The 20,213-nt window shown below is 49.0% G+C and overlaps 1 protein-coding gene across 4 annotated transcripts in view; it reads right to left on the reverse strand.

Annotated features, from left to right (window-relative positions):
- LOC138261013 (myoD family inhibitor-like) overlaps window positions 1-15,765 on the reverse strand; it is a 193,424-nt gene extending 177,659 nt beyond the window's left edge. For 3 of the 4 annotated variants that reach the window (XM_069209610.1, XM_069209607.1, XM_069209608.1), the window contains exon 1: window positions 15,098-15,764. The gene's annotated coding sequence lies outside the window, so the exon portion shown is untranslated. Of the gene's footprint in view, window positions 1-15,097 lie in introns of all 4 variants that reach the window. The other variant, XM_069209611.1, reaches the window with a different exon arrangement.
- Window positions 15,766-20,213: the final 4,448 nt, after the last annotated feature.

Raw genomic sequence — 20,213 nt, forward strand, 5'->3', positions numbered from 1 at the left:
GGGCTGGCTTCGCTGATTAGGGCTCTTCGGTTGGGTGTAGCGTGGTTCCAGTGGCACAGTGAGCAAGGGACCCAAGTCTGGACATACCCTCGGTAACTCAGGGTGGTACATCAAATGCACAAACGATGATAGAGGATGCTTGTAACACATCTAGCTGCTGTCAATCCCGCGGGTAGCATTCAAACCCATTGTTCCTTTGCCCACCGTGCCACCTCAGATTAGGCCTCATAGGGATGGCCAGACGTGGGTCCCATGCTCACTGTGTCACTGGAACCAAGCTGCACCCAGCCGATGAGCCCATAACTAGGGTAAAACCGCTCCTGGGTTGCTTGTGTTCTGGTTCAGGGGGAAATACTATTCTCCGGCTTCCGTTGTAAGGCTCATTTCAACGCCCCATCCCGGTCCCCTCCAATCTTCGGGAACCACGGACCGGGGTAGGTTACGTCCTGGTCACAGCAGCAGACAAAAACGTCATTTAGCGCTGGACCATTGGTCTGTGTATTCCTAGGATGCGCGTCTTCAAGTTTAGGACGGGCACGAGTTAGGAACGACTGGTTCCACGTTCATGTAAGTGATTGTTACTCCCCCCAGCTAATTGCGGGCTTATAGTAACTTGTATACCTTGTTCGGAAATATATGTGGCCCTTAGTACTTAGGAGATACACATAGTCATATAAGGTCCTGATGAAGCATCACTGGATCCGTTTGGACCACCAGGATGCGAAACATGTTGACCCATGAGAGGGTAGATTTTGGAAAATTCCCAGACCCCTCCTTTTGATACATTTTTTCACTATAAGAGTGATTGATCTTAATTTCTCTATTCACTCTTCTGACTATATATTTTTAACCTTGGCCCTGACCGTCCATCTGGTCTAATAAAATCCATTGTCTCAGTGGCGGTTTTGGTAGTCAATTTTAAATCACATTCTTTTTTGATCTCCGTTGACACTTCAATTACCTTTGGGGTCACGGCACCACCACAAAAAAAGATCTCCGGCAAAGAGCCCCCCCTCACGGGGTGGTGCCCGTCAGACATTGCAGCGCCGGTCTGACGAGGAGCAGTGCCTATGATGAAGCATGACACCCTATGGGTGTGTGAGGCCTCTTGCTCCTAGAATTTAGGACCCCGGTCACTACTTTCTGTTTTACATGGTTGGAACAGTGTATTACTTATTTTTGATTTTTTTGCTGGTTCAGGGGGGACCTGGCCTGGCAGTTTGGGCAGAACTGTTCCAGTTGGAGCAGGGTCATGGATCTGCATATGATTGGGTCCAAACTGAGGTGGCATAGTGGGCAAAAGAACGATGCTGAGTGATTGCCAGTGGTTAGACAAATTGCAAGCATTCCTCTCTTTCCCTTTTGTGTGTTTTTATCCTCCCTTCCTGTCTATCTCTATTAACCCCTCCCTGGCTCAGTCTCCCATCTAGTCTTAGCTCTAACCCTCTAACTGTCTCTATTCCCCTACCTGTCTGTCTCTGTCACCCCGTCAGTGCTTAATTTGTAAATAAAAAGGTGCCAGTGCCCAAAGCCCCCTCTTAAACACGCGGCTGCTGCAATTAAATGTGAAAGCACGGAATACTGAGGTAGCGTAATCCTGAAGCCATCTCGGGCCTCTTTAATCCATTTACAGCCACTCCCTGCCCCTTCAGCTCACTCTTGAGGCTTTCTGCTTTCTCCTATTGTGACACTTTTTCATTTTATCTCTTCCTCCGTCTTTCCCATAGGTGTCTTTTGCTCGCAGTAAATGCTTGAGGCAGAAAAATAAGCACCGGCCCTCAGAAATAAGTGCTGGTGCTCATTACCAGAAGCAACAAGCACAAATTAAGCACTGCACCCCGCCCAGCCTCTATATCTATCGCCTCTCTACTCCTGTCTCTTTTTTCCTCTATCTGCCTCTGTCTCCATTCCAGACTCTGGGCCTGATTGAGATATTGGCGGAGGGGTTACTCTGCCACAACAGTGACAGATATCCTACCCCCCCGAAATCTAAATCCCATAGAACATAATGAGATCTAGATTTCGGCGGACAGGATATCTGTCACTGTTGTGACTGAGTAACCCCCTCCACCAACATCTAAACCAGGGCCTTTGTCTCAATCTCTCTTATTTGTCTTTCTCCACTTCAGTCTATATCTTTTTCCAATCTCTACCTGTCTCTTTCCCTTCCTTGTCCTATCCCACTCGGTCTCTTTCTCGCTCTTGCCTCCTTACAAGCCTGTCTTAGGGTCTGACTTGCATCTCGTGGAGGGGAATACTCTGTCACAAACGTGACGGATATCCCATCTCCTGGATTATGATCACATTATTTCCTGTGGAGATCGTAATACAGCGGACGGGATATCTATCACGTTTGTCAAGGAGTATTCCATCCACTGAGATCTAAATCCCTCCCCCTACACATTCACTCTCTCTCCCCCTCTTCTGCCCCATCCTCCACTCCCCTACCCGCCTCTCCCTGCCTCTGTCGATATATGTGCGGGTGACGCCACGACCCCTCCTTCACAGAGATATCACCAACGCCTTCATGCCTGGGCCCAATATTGCCAATTAAATGGTCTTCCTATCACAGTTTGGAAAAATTAAGCAATGAGATTTGGCTCCTTCCAGCCCCTTAACAGCTGTTCACAATAAATTGTTAAACAGAGGAGACGTTCGGTGTTTGATTACCCAGAGTTAAGATATACAGAGCACATATACTGGAGAGAGCGCACTATGGAACCTTTTTTAAAAAGAAAGGAGGGATTATAAATTGCCTGGTGTTTTTCTTTATGCCTAATGCTCTCTGGATAAGTAATAAATGACTATGGGCCTCATTCTGAGTTTGGCCCAGGGGATTACTCCGTCCCAAACGTGACGGATATCCCGCCCGCCGTATTAAACGTTCCATTATGTCCTATGGAACTTGTAAAACAGCGGGCGGGATATCCGTCACCTTTGTGATGGAGTGATCCCCTCCGCCAAGGCCGTAATCAGGCCCTGTATGTTTTGATTTTTAATGGTGAATTGTTTGGAGCATATTTACAAGCTTCTTGCGCTGGCGGTGCGTCACTTTTTTTGACGTTCTGGCGGCGCAAAATGTAGGTCCATACCTACAGGGCCACGCAAACCACTTTGCATCGCTTTTCATGGCCTTATAGATATGGTGTAAGGCAACGTAGCGCAAGTCACTGCGTTGCCTTACTCTGTGTCAGGGAGGCATTCCATGGGCGTTGCAGTGGGTGTTTTCACGCAACACCCACGGGTTTTGACACATTCCCAGATTTACAAAAATCTGTAAACCTGGGAATGCGTCAAAACTGAACGCCTCCCCAGGGCAGGCGCAACGAGGAGAAATATCTTCATTTCTGCTCATTGTTTCCTCTTTCTGCGTGTGCTGCATTCTGTAGTACACATAGAATGCGGAAAAAGCCTCTCTGGATTATTTTTGTGCAGGAAGGTCTTCCTTCCTGCACAAAAAACACCTTTCTGCACAAAAACGTCCTACCAACAACGCAAACGCCCCTTGCACCATGGTGCAAGGGTGGCTATATTGGCGCTCGGCAGCAATTTGTACACCAGCACAGGGGGAAAAGGCAAAAATACACCACATCTTGCAACTACGGTGCATTTCTGCCCTTTCGAGTTGGTGCAGGGCAGCGCAGCAGAAAGGCCTGTCACGCTGCCCTATGCCAATTCCTAGCAAATATTCCCCTTAGTGTTTGTTTCACAATGAGGTATTCTTAGATATTCTAGTCCCAGACAAGTAGAAAATACATTGTAGAAACAAAACTACATCAATTTTCAATGTTTTATGTAAAAAAATGTTTTTAATCCGCATAATTATATTCTGATGTTTTGAGACCGAACCCTCATGAAACTACAGTATGTTAATATCATTCTAAGTGAATCCATCAGGCACCTTCAGTTTCACCGTAGCAGGTACATGCTTTAGGACAGGTTTATCAACACTTTGTACCGGTGCAGTCTCACCAAAGTTAACACGAACTGGGCGTGAAGTGTTGCTATGAGATTTACCCTACCAGTACAAAACTGGCTTTGCTCTGGAAAGCAGCTCTAAACTACTTTGTGCTGAGAGGGCCAGTGGCGTAACAAACTCCCCCGCAGCCCGCGCCCTGCGGTGGGGGGGAGGGGGGACCCTGAGCTCCAGGAGGTCCCCTCAGCACAGTACCCTGGCCTGAGAGCTCCTGAGTGAGTTCACAGAGGGGCTACCCCTGTACTTTGCATGGGGTCCCCTCAAGTTTCATTAGGCCACTGGAGGGGGCATCCCATGGGTGGTACATGGGTGTTCCCATGCAATCACCCATGGTTTTTGACACAGCACCCTATCAGGGCTCTGTGGCAAACATGTACACCTCCTCGAAGTAGGCGTAACTTTTGAAAAAGGCTTATTTTTAAAACCTTTTCATATTTTGCAAGCGTGCTCCACTTTCAGCACAGGTACAAAGTTAGAAAAGGTTTAAACTTTGTCTAAACACAGTATTTGATACTGAAATCAAAGCTGTAATTGGACAAAACACATCTCTCCAGCAAGTGCATTAACCACCAGAATTTTCTTGCTATTACTTGTATACCCGGAAAATTGCTGGGCACACAAGCATCTTTGCAACAGGTCCTGTGAGATACTGAGAAATTTCCTAGCTATCATGAAGGAAAGTTTCAATTCTATTAAGGACACGCAAGCGAGGATTATGCCTTATCTTTCTTCACTTTTTATTAACAGCAGGTTGGATCTCTAAATGTTTTCTATTTCCAGCACTGCCTAGCAGTTAACAAGTGATTCTGTATACAGCAGAGCTACCCCTCATTGAGCAAAGCAGTGAAATGGCAGCGCCTTTCACAGAAGTTGTTTCCCTCATAGGGCAGACATTATTGATGGTGCCTTACACAGCAGAGCTACCTCCCAAATAGCAAACGAGTTAAATGGTGCTGGCTTATACGGCAACGCTATCCCTGATGTTACAGGGTAGGTAATGGAGTATGCCTTAGCAGAGCTACGGAGGTAAAGGCTGAAGCCTTATGCAGCCGGGCTGTCTTTCAAATGACAGAAGAGTTAAAGACTGATGGCCTGCACAGCAGAGCTACCCCGCATATGGCAGGGTAGTTAATAGACGAATTCTTAGGAGAAATACGGAGGTAAAGGTAGACGTTGGTTTCAACAGGGGGATCCCTCACATAACAGCAGAGTTTGAGCTTGATTGCTTATACAGCAGAGCTACCCCTCATCATGTAACAGGATTTTTGAAGGAGGGTGGCATAGAAAGCTACGGAGGAACATTTTGCAGACTTGTGCAGCAGAGCCACCCTTCACATGATAGAGAGAGTTCAAGGGTGAGGGCTTACACAGCAGAGCTATCCCGAGTTAAAAGGACCATGCCATAAGAAGAACAAGTATCATTCATATTACACAGGAGTTTACGATTCCATGGCTTTTACAATGGGGTTACTTATAATACTTCACAATAAGGTCAGCTAGACACTGAGTGCCCTGTTTATATAGCTCCACCGATAAAGCCTTTCCTCCACGGCTCTGTGGGCCTTGTAGCAACAGTGGTACTGTCACACCATCTCTCCTCAGCCCCCATGTCCTCTATCACATCTATCTGATGACACAATCACTCCTCAGCCCTGTGTGTTCTGGCATAACATCTCTGGTACGAATATCTCTCCTCAGCCTTGTGTGCTCTGTCATAACATCTCTGGTAGCGAATCTCTCCTCAGCCCTGTGTGCTCTGTTATAACATCTCCAATAGGAGAATCCCTCCTCAGCCCGGTGTGCCCTGTTATAACATCTCTGGGAGAGAATCTCTCATCAGCCCTGTGTGTTCTGTTATAACATCTCTCGTACGAGAATCTCTCCTCAGTCCCTGTGTGCTCTGTCATAACATCTCCAATAGGAGAATCTCTCCTCAGCCCTGTGTGTTCTGTTATAATATCTCTGGTAGAGCATCTCTCCTCAGCCCTCTGTGCTCTGTTATAACATTTCTGGTAGAGAATCTCTCATCAGCCCTGTGTGCTCTGTTATAACATCTCTGGTAGAGAATCTCTCCTCAGCCCCTGTGTGCTCTGTTATAACATCTCCAATAAATGAATGTCTCCTTGTACCTTTGTGTGTGTTCTGTTATAACATATCTTGTAAGACAATCTCTCCTCAGCCCTATGTGTTCTAACATCTCCAATAGGAAAATCTCTCCTCACATCTTTGTGTATGTTCTGTTATAACATCTCTGGTAAGGGAATCTCTCCACAGCCTGTATGTTCTCTGTTATAACATAGGTCCCTGACGAGGACATCTCTCCACAGCCCCATATGTGCCCTCTTATAACAATCCACTAGGACCAAGTCTCCACCACCCATGGGTGGCTTCTTACAACATTCCCCCGACAAAACCATCTCACCACACCCCTCCTGTAACATTCCCTGATAGCATATCCCCGATGAGGACATCTCTCCACAGCCTGTGTCCTGTTATAACATATCCCCGATGAGGACATCACTCCACAGCCTGTGTGTCCTTTGTTATTACATATCCCAGACAAAGACATCCCTCCACAGCCTTTATTATTACACATCCCAAACAAGGACATCCCTCCACAGCCTGTGTGTCCTTTGTTATTACATATACCTGACGAAGGACATCCCTCCACAGCCTATGTGCCCTCTGTTATTACATATCCCAGACAAGGACATCCCCAAAGCCTGTGTGTCCTCTGTTATAACATATGCCCGGAAGGACATCTCTCCACAGCGTTTGTATCCTCTGATATAACATATCCCCGACGAGGACATCTCTCCACAGCCTGTGTGTCCTCTGTTATATCCCTGACGAGGATGTCTCTCCACAGCCTGTGTGTCCTCTGTTATAACGTAGGTCCCTGACGAGGACATCTCTCCACAGCCCTCTTGTAACATTCCCTGATAGCATATCCCCGATGAGGACATCCCTCCACAGCCTGGGCCCTGCTATAACATATCCCCGATGAGGACTTCCCTTTACAGCCTGTGTGTCCTCTGTTATAACATAGGTCCCTGACTAGGACGTCTCTCCACAGCCCTCTTGTAACATTTCCTGATAACATATCCCCGATGAGGACATCTCTCCACAGCCTGTATGTTCTCTGTTATAACATAAGTCCCTGATGAGGACATCTCTCCACAGCCTGTGTATCATCTGTTATAACATAACCCTGATGAGGACATCTCTCCACAGTTTGTGTCCTCTGTTATAACATAGGCCCCTGACGAGGACCTCTCTCCACAGCCTGTGTGTCCGTAGTTACAACATATTCCTGACAACATCTTAAACCATTCCCCTGACAAGGCCATCCCTCCACAGCCCCATATGTGCCCTCTTATAACAATCCACTAGGACCAAGTCTCCACCACCCATGGGTGCCTTCTTACAACATTCCCCTGACAAAACCATCTCTCCACAGCCCTCTTGTAACACTCCCTGATAACATACCCCTGATGAGGACATCTCTCCACAGCCTGTGTGTCCTTTGTTATAACATATCCCCGACTAGGACATCTCTCCGCAGCCTGTGTGTTCTCTGTTATAACATATCCCCGTTGAGGACATCTCTCCACAGCCTGTGTGTCCAATATTATAACATAGGTCCCTGACGAGGACATCTCTCCACAGCCTGTGTGTCCTTTGTTATAACATATCCCCAACGAGGAGATCTCTCCACAGCTTGTGTCCTCTGTTATAACATATCCCCGATGAGGACATCTCTCCACAGCCTGTGTGTCCTCTGTTATAACATAGGTCCCTGACGAGGACATCTCTCCACAGTCTCCTCTGTTATAACATATCCCAAAGAGAACATCTCTCCTCAGCCTCTGTGTCCTCTGTTATAACATAGGTCCCTGACGAGAACATATCTCCACAGCCGGTGTGTCCTTTGTTATTACATATCCCAGAGAAGGACATCCCTCCACAGCCTATGTGTCCTCTGTTATATCCCTGATGAGGACATCCCACCACAGCCTCTGTGTCCTTTGTTATTACATATCCCAGACAAGGACATCCCTCCTCAGCCTGTGTGTTCTTTGTTATTACATATCCCAGACAAGGACATCCCACCACAGCCTCTGTTTCCTTTGTTATTACATATCCCAGGCAAGGACATCCCTCCTCAGCCTGTGTGTTCTTTGTTATTACATATCCCACACAAGGATATCCCTCCACAGCCTGTGTGTCCTCTGTTATCAGAGGCTGAAGTAGGGAGGAGAAAGGGGGAACGACGCTCCCAAGCTTTATTAATTTAAGCAAAACAATTCCCATACATATAATTTAAAAATAACCATTCCTGTTGGGGATCCAGTAGAGACTTTAATTAATAGAATCTAGATTTTACCATTTTAAAGGAAACTTATAACCACGGCAACTGGAATTATGTGATTGTGCGGCGGCTGCGATTTTTACATAATTGTAGATTTGCTTCATTTGCCACATGATCCATCGTATGCTGCATAATCTGCAGATTTCGCCAAAAAATGTGTTTCTAGCTCAGACGGTTCAAAAGTTACTAAAAATGCAGTGACACCTGTTGGCGTGCAGTGCAAGGCACTTTACAAAGGTTGACTGGTCTGTAGCTTATTGCTATCCTTGGGTGTTAAGCTGGTACCAATGAGGTGTGACTAATGCCCAGAGAGCGTTAACAAGTGTGCCAATGACAAAACAATGAAGTAAGACTATCACAACATATGCAGCATAATTCTCCATAATTTGCCTTTTCTTGCCATATAATTTTGCCACACCCTCCACATAATTCCCCCGCATAATTACAGTAGCCCTGCGTATAAAATATAGTCGAGCACTAGGTAGATCAATATATTACTAAACACCTCTCCACTGCCCAGTGCACCTCATAGTGCATCAGGAGAGGCCAAAGGGTCCCCTCAGGCATGGACTCCCTTAACCTCTTCTCACCGGGAGGCATGTCAGAGCTCAAGCAGAATAGACACATGTATTTGTTTTTTAACTCTATTGGCTCAAATATGGCTTAGTTCATAGACAGAAACCCTACAGTTTTTGTATACTCTGCTGCTGTGCTCTAACTTCTCACACCCGATGATCTCTGATGTCAGAGGTAGCCTGTACTGCCTTACCCAAAAGCATCAAGGCCATGGACGGAATGCTTGGAACAGTCCAGCCCGAACTGCCAGGCCAGGTCCTCCCTGAACCCGAAACAAGCATCCTGGGACCAGGTTTGCCCTAGTGAGGGCTCTTCAGCCAGGTATAGCTTGGTTCCAGTGGCACAGTGAGCCCGAGCCCACGTCTGGGCATACCCTGCCCCCTCAGGGCAACAAATGCAGAAACAAGAAGCTGCTGGATGGCATGCTTGAATTAACCTCAGTCATTGGCGATCGCTCAGGCTGCATCCCACTATCAATCGTCTATTTCCCCACTATGCCATCTCAGTGGGATAGATGGGGAAGCGGCCCCTAGCATTCTATCCATCACCTTGTGTTCTTCACGTGTACTGCCTTACAGCACTAGGGTTCCTGCTGCCAGAGACAGGTCATGGCGTTAAGGGCCTCTGCCTGCCCCTTGAAGGGCCTACCCAGTGCAAACACTAGCTCTCTTGTCCAACCTATGGCTCCAGCAGCCACTACCAGTCATTATTGAGGAACATGCCCCCGCCTGATGACGTCATTCATTACATGACCCCCGTAAACCCTTAATGAAAGGGTTCTTTGCAGATTCCTTCAGTGTGAAACTCTGACTGTTACTGGAATTCAGGAAACATAACATTTTGCAAGTGCTGTACAGAGGCCTGCGTCAAACATGAGAAAGAGGCCCATCTGTGTTTACTGTTTATAGGTTTATGGACTTGTAGGTAGAGGCCGGAAGTGGCCGGCCTGCAGCTTGGGGCACTTTACGAGCACAGATTAAAACAAAGTAAATTATTTGAAATGTTTGTAGGAAACAAACTCCTGAAAAAAAATGTTTTTTTCAGATCTAAAAAATACAATTTTGATGTTTTCTACAGCTCTGCACCAGAGAAGGCAGTGCTTAATTTGAGCCAGTGGTTTCCGGTGGGGGGCACTTATTTTTGAAGGGCTGGCGCTTATTTTTCTGCCTCAAGCATTTACTCCGAGCAAAAGACACATATGGAAAAGACGGGGGAAGAGAAAAACAAGAAATCATCACAAAGGAGGAAAGCAGAAAGCTGCAAGAGTGAGCTGAGGAGCAGGGAGTGGCTGTAAATGGATTAAAGAGGCCCAGGATGGCTTCAGGATTACGCTGCCTCAGTATTCTGTGCTCGCACAGTTAAGTGATCTAGAGGAGAGCTTTGTGCTCCGGCACATTTTTATTTACAAATTAAGCACTGAGAAAAGGTCCCATGTAAAAGAGAGATCATGACATCATCATAATGCTGTATGGTAATGTGAAGCTTCACAAGTAAATACCATGGGAATTAATATGTATTTGTGGGGAAGGACATAACTGTTGAATAACATTGGTGTAGGTTAAAGGGTCAAGTGTCAATTGCTCTGTCAATCCAGACCTAAAAATCCATGTAGGTGAATGACGGAGGACCGCCCATCTGTGCTGCTCTCCAGAAAAACAACATAAATTATCAGTTATCTAAGACACTTTAATAGCATTCTAATGCCATGAGTGGGCCCCTGAAAGTTCAAGTTTAGACAGTTAGATAAATAAACAAAATGATCACAGCTGGGTGGATGCACAAGCACAGTTTTGGTGAAAGGGCACCAGCTCTGCCCAATCAAGACATGTACTCCTGACTCCCAACATGTGGGCGGAGCCAAAGCCCCTCTCCAGTAACGCTCACATAATTGTCTGGCGGTATATGGATGACTAGATTAGAAAATAAATTGTGGCCTTGGGAGAGACTTTGGCCCTTGTAATTTTGCCTTGAAAAGACCACGCAACTCCTCTATAACGTGAGGTTCACCGAAGAGTAATTGCAGTTGCATTTGTATAGCGCTTCATACTCGTCTACAAGACGCTAAAGCGCAGCATTGGATGTGTAGAATCGCTTGACATTGTGCTGAAGGAAAGACAAGTGAGTGACAGAACACAGGAGTCTGTGCACAAGAGGGATGGATTACACACAGGCGCTTCAAGTGCCACCCTAGACAATGAAAGCACATCTACAGCACTGTGTTGCGTTGCGTTGTGTTGCGTTGTGTTGCGTTGCGTTGCGTTGTGTCAGGAAGTTTGCTACCGCCAGGCACAGGATTCATTGAAGGAGGTGTGTGTGTGGCTGGTCCAGCCACACTAAGGCCCCAGCCTCCCTAAAACATGCTGCAAAGGGTCGAGCGGGTCATCTAACTAAACATAGCTCAGGGAGTAAACTCAGAAAGGTTCCAGGTAGTTACAAATATCACTGAAACAAACTGACACATTAGACATCAATAACCAACTCCAAAATTATTATTCAAAAAGCCTATACGCCAGCTACTGGGTCCAGCAGAAACCATGTGTAACTGGTAAACTCAGATTTTAGCCAGGGTGGCACCAGGGTCTGGAAACACACAGTACTGGTCAGTGGTGCTGGAACAATGTTCAGAATGGGGGTGCTGCCGTCAGTGTTACCTCACTAAAGTCACAGGGGTTGTGAAAAATCAAAGCGCTATGTAAAACGACCCACATCCGTTCCGCAGGAGAATGGTAGGGTTGTAGTATGTGCCCAGTGGTGCGTGGTGCAGCACATTGACCCAAATACAGGAGTAAGGCATGGAGTGGTACAGCACAGCCATGTCCAGAGAACACATCTTCCTTTGATGTGTCCTTCTGAAATGGCTTTTACCTTTGCATCAGGCATGTACTTTTACTGCTGAACCTTTATGGAGTAGGAACTAGGCCTGGCACTTTTAATGATTTTTATCTCACAAGTAAAGTGTCTTGGTTTGTTTTGATCCTATCAAAATCTTTGTTTCCATCACACTTCAGAATTAGAAAAAAATATTATTTCTGGTTTGCAACTGTATATTTTTTAATTGTTGACTTGCCCTTTCTTCGGAAGTCATTTGCCCTTTATTTGCTGCTGATATATTTTGAAATATTTGTAAAGTAAATTTACAAGCATTTCAGTTTTGCACTCTGTGTTACAAAACATTTGACAGCTTTCTGCTTTCACTCTCTGTTCCACAGGAAGATTATCACTTGATTGCAAAATGCTCTCTTTGCAGTAAAAGAAAGGAAATGTAAATATCAATCTCCATGTTAACAAATATAAGCGCAATTTGTCAGAAAACACTTCCTGAAATGTGTCCTCTGCCTTTGAATATACAACAAATGCTACAAGATAAAAACAAAAGGAATGGTCTGTCTACTGGCATCCCTCTTTTAAACTCCTGCGAGGTTATTCTGGGGGTGCTGCAGTACCCCCTGCACCCCTCGTTCTAGCGCCTCTGTCACTGGCCCTGGCCTCTGCAGAGCTAGTGATGCTGGGGTCCTGAATTCTAAAACGAAATGCACCTTTCATGATCTCAGAGCGAACCCACATCGTGTGTTTCAAATGCTTGAGCCAAATTTATTTTACTCTTCCATACTTAGAGCAGCACAGACACCCGTCAAGTCCTCCTGGAGTTTATGAGGTCTATAGTTCTCTGCCTGTGATTTTTTTTTCAATAATAGTAGAGTTTTTAACAATTTTGCCCCCAGCACCCACTGTATCTCGCATTTCTTCTTCAAAGCACCTAGAGGCCTATTAACTCACATAGGGCCATATGTACAAACATATTTTCCCATAGACACAGAATGGGTAAAACCCTTTGGTACATCTGACCCATGGTGTGCTATATGAGGATCACACTCTGCCAGGCGGTGTATTTGCACCAGTTCCTGCTGTTTAGAACTGAGGCACCCCTTAATTGGAAACAGACAATATAAAAAGCTCAGGGGTGATGCACCGGCAGTGTGGTGGGTGGGATGTGTTGGTCGCTGACCTGGGCATGTCTCATCATGTGGATGCTTTGCTCGCTCTCTCGCTATAGAAAGGGACCGGTCCACTTCAGTCCTGGCCATTCCCCCAATTGAATAGTTCCGCCCACACTGCCAGGCCACATCCCTCCCAAGGACACACAGCACCCAGACATGGTGCACCTTGTTGTGCCTCGTCGGTGAGTTACTCATGGTATCCCTGCCGCTGTGTCACAAGCAGGGGTCTCACTTATGTGTACACATCACGCTTGGGAAATCTCCCTCAGTTAAACAAAAACTGCTGGGTGGAAAGATTGAATGACTCTCAACCACTGGAAATCACTCTGTGGTGCATTCCAGTTCATTGTTTTTTGCTCATCTATCCCAATGCAGACAAGTGCCGTCAGTATGCAGATCAGTCTTCCTCCCACCATGCAACGGGCAGTCCAGACCGAACTGCCAGGCCAGGGCCCCACTGAACAGAAAGAAGGCAACCCCAGAAGTGTTTCATCCTTCTTGGGCCTCATCAGAGGGGTGCACCCTGAGCCCTGAGACAGTGAGCTCACAGACCCGCGAAAGGGCACGTGTGTAGCTCGGAGGGCAGTGGATTGAATGCTTGAATTAATATTAACCAATGGCCATTCTGATTAACGAAATCCTGTCCCGAGTTGTGTTACTCGGAGTGCAGGGCCGAGGCATATTCAAATTAAGTAATTATTGGCATAACTTTACAAAGCAACACGGCGTAATAAAATGATAGTAGTGAAAAGGTGAAACAATGACATTGCGTGCTTTAATAATCTATTTTTAACCCCACGCTACTTCATTATTCTGTTTTATCCACCTTAAAAGGATGAAGGGCGGACTTAGTTCTTCCACATTCGTGCCTAGAACCTCAGGTGAGTTTGGGTGAAGGTGTTTAAAATAACGTAGTTGTCTAGGAATTTGTTGTAGCAGTTTGTTGGCTGCAGGTGTGTGATATTAACTAGAAGTTTGGATGGAGAGAGTTTATTATAGGTGTATTTTCGCAGTGTTATTTTTTTTTAATGTTGCCTCAGAACAAACGGTTCTTAGACTCACCCCTGTGAGGACAGTGGGACAGTCCTCGGTGAACTTCCGGGCCACGTCCACTCTGGGGGGAACACAAAACTGCAGACATGTCTCAGCCATGTTGAGCCTCACCAGGGAGGCGCAGATATGCACCTGTAGCGCCCATGTCCGGACACGCCAGTGGCGCTTAGAGTGACTCACAAGAGATGAATAGAAGTGTCAGTCAATTCTGGGAAGGAATCTGGAAAAATAATCAACCACTCCATTAGATGGTTCGGTGGTGACTGCTGGAGTGCGTGATGACGCTTTAAAGGGTCAAGTCGGCACTGACAGAAGTCATTGTGGTACCAGAACCCATTGGCTATCGGTACCAGGCACCCCCTGAAGTTAGAATTCAAGTCTGTTCCCTAATTAGAACATTAGAAAGCTGGGGGCTCCACTGAAGGCCAAGAGATGGCCCCGGCTTCTAATGGCTGATGTAAGCATTCTGTCCCAATCTAGTGTTAATCTCTCTGTGCCTCTGTTCTTAATTTAGGACAGTCTACCCTCAGTGAGTAGAATGTACAAATACCCTTATAGCTCTTTTGCCTCCGGCTATACCGGCTGTTAAAGGCCCGCTCCCTCGTTAAAGGCCCTCAACTGCTACTCAGACATATAACTCGGGTTCAGGGCCATTAACAGCCAGTATAGCCCTTACAGCAGGCTGTAATGCTATATTATGGACTGTGACGTCACACAACCTTTTGCAATATGATTATGAGGAAGTCATTATAAAGATACAGCAAAGGCCAGGTTATTGCTTGCAAACTATCAGATCGGAGCCCTCCCACTCAGATCTACCACTCCCCCAGAGAGCCACGAGAGCAGACCTCTCCAGCTAAGGCTAGTAAAGGTAGCCAGGAGGGTTGGATACCTGCTGCAGAGAGGGATCTGGGTGCAGCCGGCAGGCTCTCGGCACGAATGTGGAAGAGCTAAGTCTGCCCTTCATCCTTTCAAGGTGGATAAAAACAGAATCATGAAGTAGGTGGGGTAGAATATATTATTAAAGCACTCCGTGTTCAAGGTGTACCTTAGAATTAGACACTGTTCTTGAATTGCCCAGTAGTGCCATGAGGTGGCTAGCGCCGCGGGTGTGCCTCTTACCTGCTCCTTCGGGTGTGTCCCGGCCAGGTGTCGGTGGAGAACCACGATCACCGAGGAGAGCCTGCAGGGGTGTCTGTACAGGTGGGGAGGGGTTCACACGGATGTGGGGGTTTGAAGAACAGAACCGCACGTGCCATAGAGCGCCTCGAAGCCAGGGGAGAGGAGCTTGGCACCGATGTACGGAGGAGTCAGCACAAGGGCAGGAGTGTTAATGACGTGGTCCAGCCTCTGTCACCGATGCAGGGGGTCTGGTGCCTCGAGGAGTCCAGTGCCTAGCACTCCCGCGCTCCCGTCGAGGCGCTACTCAGCTCTCCGTCCTCCTTATCTGGCAGGTTTCAGCATCGCCTGGGGCCGCAGAGAAGGATGGCTGGGGGAGGTGGGACCCCCCCCACACCCCTCTGTCTGAGAGGATGTCTTCGAGGCGCTATCTCCCTCATCCACAGATCGTGCGTCCTTTATTTTCTCTGTTACCCTCTTTCCGTGTCTGTCTTGGTGTCTTGGTGTTTCTCTGCGGCACACTCCTCCCCCTACAGTCCCTCACCCTCCAGTCACCCTGTCTCTCTCTGCCTTCCTCTCAGTGGTCGTCTTTCCTCCACTACTTCGCGAAGCCCCTCCGGCCTCCTCTCTTACTGCCCTTCGTATCTGTCTCTTTCTCTCTCTCCCCGCCCTCCGCCCCTCCTTCCCTCACTCCCCGCCCCTCTCACCCCTGGCTGTCGTTCCCTCCTCTCTTGCTCACTCCCCCTCGTTACCTCTCGCCTCCCCTCCGTCCCGTCCTCACTCCGCGCCCTCTGGCTGCTCTGCATGGTCACTCCACTGTCCGTCTGTCTCTCCCGTGGTTCCAGGGTCTGTCCCTCCCCAGTCTCCCCCCCCCCCCGCCACCTCCCCGCCTCTTACTGAGGGGAAGACTCACTCCTGCCCCGCCGGCACTCACCACCCCCGGCCCGGCCCCGGGACCCTCTGAAGGGGCCTCTTTCAGGACCGGGCGGGGGGACCTCAGTCAGAGTCTCCCCAGAATGTGCTGAACCAGGCGCTTTCACTTAATTGGCAGCATGCGTGTGATGCCATGCGGCAGGAATGTGCTGGCCGAGGGCTGCACCCTGCCCTGGCACCCCACGGACAGGCACAGCGCGGGGGCATGGACTGGCACGGCCTGGGACATGGCAGGTACTGCATGGGACACATACAGGCACAGCGTGGGGGCATGGCAGGTGCTGCACGGGGCATAGGCTTGGACAGAACATAGGACATGGCAGGTACTGCAAGGGGCATAGACTGGCACAGCATGGGACATGGCAGGTGCTGCATGGGACACATACAGGCACAGCGTGGGGGCATGGCAGGTGCTGCACGGGGCATAGGCTTGGACAGAACATAGGACATGGCAGGTACTGCAAGGGGCATAGACTGGCACAGCATGGGACATGGCAGGTGCTGCAAGCGACATATACTGGCACAGCACGGGGCATGGCAGGTACTCCACGGGGGCACGGACAGACACAGCACGGGGCATAGACTGGCACAGCATGGGGGCATGGCCGGGTACTGTCATTGGGATGGACAGGCACAGCATGGGGGCACGGACAGGCATAGCATCCGGGCATGGTCAGGCACTGCTCTGGGCTAGACAGGCACCGCAAGAGGGCACGACCAGGTACATCAGGGAGGCATGGCGTGGCACCGCGAGGGGGGCATGGCTGGGTACTGCACGTGGGCACGTGCACCTACTATTTAGGGGATGGAGCGGAACAGCACGGGGGTGGTAGGTACTGCGTGGGGGGGGGGGGGGGTGGCCAGGCATTGCCCGGGGGCTCTGACACACACAGCACGGGGACACGGGTAGACACTGCACGGGGTCACGGAAAGGTACTGCATGGGGACGTGGACAGGCACTGCACGGGGTCACGGAGCGGCACTGCACAGGCGGATGGCCGGGTATCGAGAGCTCTACGGACTACTTACTGTTTCAAAGGAGCACGAGTCGGCAGCGCCGAGAAGCACGGGCCCCGCTGTGTTTTGAGGCGTGGGATAGGCACTGCACCGAAGCATGGGTGGGAACTGCGTAAGGGCCCTGGCCTGCAATGCAGGGGGTAATGGAATTGAGAGGTACAGCACGGGGAAGTGGCCAGGCACTGCACAAGAGAGTCTGCAAGGACATAGACACTGCTCAGGGTGGCGAAGAATCACTGCACAGGAACATAAATACACCATGCACAGGGGCATAGGCAGGCACTGCACAGGAGGATCCATGGGGGGGGGTCAATAGCGGTTGCACATAGCATGAATAGGCACAACACAGCGACGAGGACACAAAGTGCACGTGGCAATGGCAGGCACTGCACAGGGACACGGAAAGGCACTGCACAGATGTGATAGGCAATTCTCAGTTGCAAAGACGGGCACTGTGCAGTGGCATGGACAGCACTGTACGGGTATACGGAGAGGCATTGCACAGGGAAAAATCTGGGCACTGTACAGGGTCCTGGGCAGGCACTGCACCAGAGAATGCACAAGGCTATGGACAGCCACTGCTTCGGCACATGAACACCGCACAAGATCCAAGGACAAGTAGTGCACAGAGGCCTAGACAGGCGCTGCATCGATACATTGACAGGCACAGCACGGTGGCACGGACAGCGCAGTACAGCAGCATGGACAGGCACTGTGCAGGAGGATGGGTAAGGGTTTAGACAACCACCCCTTTGGGGCATGAACAAACTCCACAGAGGGCAAAGGGCAAAGCGGTGCACAGCATGATAGATAGCTGCTAACCAAGAGCAAGGGCTGCCCCTTGCATGCACTGGCCGGCACTGCAAATGTACTGCGATAGGCACAACACGCCAGGAATGACATCATCATGAGATGCAGAGGGGAAAGGGCAGGTAAAGCTGGACCAGTGCTTGAAGTGGCCTGTGCTGCCTCGGTTGCAGCAGCTGTGCCAAAGATTGCACTGTGCCCTGCACGGATAGACAACATGAAAGGGTACACACGGCACTGCACAGCTTCATGACACAGGCTGCACTGTGCCATTCACAGGCACTGCACATGTGCACAGACAGACAATATAAAGGGCACACACCGGCACTGCACAGCTTCATGACACGCGCTGCACTGTGCCATTTACATGCACTGCACAAGTGCACGGATATACATTATAAAGGGCACACACCGGCACTGCACAGCTTCATGACACACGCTGCACTGTGCCACTCACATGCACTGCACATGTGTGCAGACAGACAATATAAAGGGCACACACCGGCAGTGCACAGCTTCATGACACGTTTCACTGTGCCATTCACAGGCACTGCACAAGTGCACAAATAGACATTATAAAGGGCACACACCGGCACTGCACAGCTTCATGGCACGCGCTTCACTGTGCCACTCACATGCACTGCACATGTGCACGGATAGACATTATAAAGAGCACACACTGGCACTGCACAGCTTCATGAAACACGCTTCACTCTGCCATTCACATGCACTGAACATGTGCACGGATATACATTATAAAGGGCACACACTGGCACTGCACAGCTTTATGACACACGCTTCACTGTGCCATTCACGTGCACTGCACAAGTGCACAGACTGGCATTATAAAGGGCACACACCGGCAGTACACAGCTTCATGACACAAGCTGCACTGTGCCATTCACAGGCACTGCACATGTGCACGGATAGACATTATAAAGGGCACACACTGGCATTGCACAGCTTCATGACACACACTTCACTGTGCCATTCACACGCCCTGCACATGTGCACGAATAGACATTATAAAGGGCACACACTGGCACTGCATAACTTCATGACACACGCTTCACTGTGCCATTCACACGCAATGCACAAGTGCACGGATAGATATTAAAAGGGCACACACTGGAACTGCACAGCTTCATGACACACGCTTCACTGTGCCACTCATAGGCACCGCACATGCGCATGGAAAGACATTCCACAGTGCCGATGGCAGTGCCAGACGTGGCAAAGGAGCATGAAGAGGGTCTGTTGCCTCTGCAGCCTCACACATTCCATGAGTGCCTGGGTGGGGTATTATTGTGTACATGCACCAGTGGTGTGTATGAGTGTGCTGTGTAAGTGACACAATAAAACACAACATGCCCTTCTGTCTACAAACATGAAGCTCTCAGGGTTTGAGAGTGAAGACAGTTCACACCCAGGGGTGTCTGCTTGGATGGGAGAAACAGCCTGGAAATTCACATCCAGACACTTGTCCTTTGTTAGGCAGAGCACATGTTGTTGCACGTTTGGGGACTTTTCTTTTCCTTAGTTTTTGTTGATCAGAACTTCAATCATGACACTTCAGACTTCATTTTTACGTGATAGTCTACCAAACACCACAGCTGTCTGGTTGCAAAGACATATTTGGGATGTGCTGAAAGCTTCTATAAGAATACATTCCACCCATGACTTACTATTGACTTTGTGTTTTGTAACTCACATTTGCTTGCTTTCTATATGATGGATTTATTTGTTTTAGGCTGCCTAACATGTCATTGTTCCTCCCATGGAGCATAGCCTGTTTACCACCTCTCTGACTAGCTCCTTGTATTCTTCTACAAGGGCTCACTTTCTAGGCACTCTGGGCCTTATTACGAGTTTGAGGGTCAGACGAGCCGACTGCCAAGCTCGAGGGGAGGATGGTGCCGTAATGCTGGAGGCATCCCCCCGTTGTATTACAGTGTTTCTGCCGGACTGACAAGTGGGAACATTGTATTATGATGTTCCTACCGGGCTGACTGGTGCGAACAGTGCTACTGTAGGTCTCAGCTTCCTCAATACCGTAGCACACGAGCACGGAATGCGCACTGTCTGCAAAGCAGACAGTGCGCATTCCAAGGGTGATGGTCTGGGAACCCTTGCACTGCCCTCTCGTGGCCCCATGCAACAGCTCTCAGCCAGGCTTTTCATGGCGGGGTCTCCGCCATGAAAGGGCTGGTGGGAAGCTGAGTTGTAATCCGCATGGCGGCGCTAAGTGCAGTGCCGCTGTGGCTAAACACTACTCAGACCACCGTCAGCCTATCGGGAACCATGCTCCTTGAGGGGACAGCAGTCCGACTGCCAGGGTTATAATGTGGCGGTTGGACTGCCT

This window comes from Pleurodeles waltl, chromosome 10, assembly GCF_031143425.1.
Source record: "Pleurodeles waltl isolate 20211129_DDA chromosome 10, aPleWal1.hap1.20221129, whole genome shotgun sequence".
Classification (NCBI taxonomy): domain Eukaryota; kingdom Metazoa; phylum Chordata; class Amphibia; order Caudata; family Salamandridae; genus Pleurodeles; species Pleurodeles waltl.